The sequence below is a fragment of the Triticum dicoccoides genome, chromosome 3A (genome assembly GCF_002162155.2).
Source record: "Triticum dicoccoides isolate Atlit2015 ecotype Zavitan chromosome 3A, WEW_v2.0, whole genome shotgun sequence".
NCBI lineage: Eukaryota > Viridiplantae > Streptophyta > Magnoliopsida > Poales > Poaceae > Triticum > Triticum dicoccoides.
The window spans coordinates 691,560,517-691,562,783 of record NC_041384.1 but is presented as its reverse complement, the minus strand read 5'-3'; the positions used below and the strand labels follow the sequence as shown (position 1 = coordinate 691,562,783).

The following is a 2,267-nucleotide window of genomic DNA, read 5'->3' as shown; positions in this document are numbered from 1 at the left end:
CCAGCGGGCACTGGTAATTATTTTCTAAGATGATATTGAGTTTCAGTAATGTAGTCCCATTTGTTAATTTCCAGTCTTTGGTGCTTTTGCAGATATATAATGTTGTTGCAACTGGTAAAATAATGGGTGTAGTGCAACACTTATTTTACCAGCTCTGAAGCTGGACTAAACATGGAAAGACCAGACACAAGTGTTATTTTCTCTTTTAAACTTCTTTTACTTTCTATCTCCCTAATGGTACAAATGTATTTAATTGATAGTTTATTACATCGAGTTTGCTTTACATAATTTTTAAACAAATTCTTGATGAACTACTACTGCATAGGAGGAAACCATTTGGGCCTTGTACTGATGGATGTATTTCTTACTTCTGATCCTCATCAATAACCTCCAGGCCTTTGGGAGTTCGCTAGCGGTTGGTCAGACTTGGACCAGGGACTAGGCGCCCTGGATGTCCCGGCACGCTCGACTCCACCGACGTTGCAAGCCCAGGTGAATACCTTCCCTGCTTAGGCCCTTGTTGTTGTTGTATGGCAAGGTTAACTTAACAAATGATCTATATTTAATTCATCAGATATTGTTGGAACATCATGATATTGTGAAGAAAAAAAAGGAATGTGGTGCATCATATTACTAGTTTAACATTCGCAGCCACGTGGGGCTCGCGCGTGTCCTCGTCCTCCAGGACCACGGCCTCAATTGGTGCGTGCAGCCTGCTCTCCTCCCGCCCCTTCTCGCAACCCTAAGATTTATTTTGTGCCGCACCATTCATGATTGTTCATGTTCGGTTGTGTTAGTTCAACGGTTTATCTCTTTGTTGTGCTGCTAGGAGAATTGCTTGGCTACTACAGAATTCAACTAACTGTGCCATCAAACTCACCTGTAAGTGACACACTTATGGTTTTATGAATTACTGATGCTACTCTCAGAAGTGTTGAAATGACTTCAGAGCTCAGGAGGTTCTCAATCTTGTGTACATGTTAGTGTTGTATATTGCCTCCTTTTAGTCTCACTACTAGCCCCTCACACTACTTCACTGTCATCATTTGTCAAGTGTGCAACAAGTTACCTTCTCACATGTGTACCGTTTTTTAGTTTGTATCTACTGTTGCGGAGTACGTCCGTTTTTTGTTTTTTTATAAATGTCGTTCTGTGTAGTTACCCATCTTCCGTTGCTCTTTGTTCTCGTTCGATGGTGGCGCCCAAGGAGCGGATGACTGAATTTAGTCATGCTGTCATGTGTGAGGGTGATGTGAAAGGATGAACAAATAATTGGATCTTCAGTAGGATCGCTCAATAGATGGTTTCATGTGCTTGTACTAATTCCGAATTATTTCAGTGTTGCCACATTTTCCTACGGGGTGAAATACATCACAGGTGGTTATTCAAGTAGTAGTTCAACGAGGTCATTATAAATACATTCTGATTAGGTAGAGGCATGCGTCATGTGTTTCAGTTTCTCATAGGAACACAAAATAAATCTATTTAACTCTTTAGACAATTGCATGCACGCCACACACTTATGGCATGACGGCGAATCAAAATGCACAAAGCAAATGCAATATGACTTGACGCTTTAATTTATAGGAACATGTATAATTTGTGAGTGGATTTTTGTTTGATCACCATTGTTCCTCCATATGCTGACATGCTTATGGTTGGTGATCATTCATCATTTATAGTTTGCACGTGCATAGATACAAGCAGTGAACAAATGGACTGATATTCAGAGTATGTAAGATTGATCAAGCACGATTGTTAAGTTTCACTTACACTGATGATTACACAAGTATGTGCCCTAAAAAAGATTGCAAAAGTAATGTACAAAGGAAGTGTAGCAAAGCATAAAAGGATATTTAATTTAAAGTTGATTGCTAAGCCAGTCAACAAACTGAACTTTGTCCTCTACCTTCTTTCCTTGATTCTAATATATTTTTCTTGTATGCCCAACTTCAGAATTGGCGAATGTTGAAGTTCTTGCATCTAACAAGACCCCAGCTTCGAGAAACTAAGGTAATCCCACATATCATACCGTGTGGACGCACTATGCTAGCTTCAACATATATGTGTTAAGTATCTTCACCATATTGATTACATATTTTTACTGCATTGGTTTTTCTGTTTTATCGAACAAACAGATCTTCAGTGCTTTTTATCTGTCGTTCGCATCCACATTGGATAAATTTGCATGGGTGCTATACTTGTAGTTAGAAATATCTCTAAAAAGACTGGATCATTCATGTTTCATCTCTCGGTTTTAAGGTTAC

General features: G+C 39.1%; 1 long non-coding RNA gene across 1 annotated transcript; it reads left to right on the top strand.

The window, feature by feature from the left end:
- The first annotated feature begins 606 nt into the window (after window positions 1-606).
- On the top strand, window positions 607-2,044 carry LOC119273039. Its single transcript, XR_005134808.1, has 3 exons — window positions 607-702; window positions 830-882; window positions 1,957-2,044. It is a non-coding gene; the product is annotated as an uncharacterized LOC119273039 (long non-coding RNA).
- The last annotated feature ends 223 nt before the right edge of the window (window positions 2,045-2,267 follow it).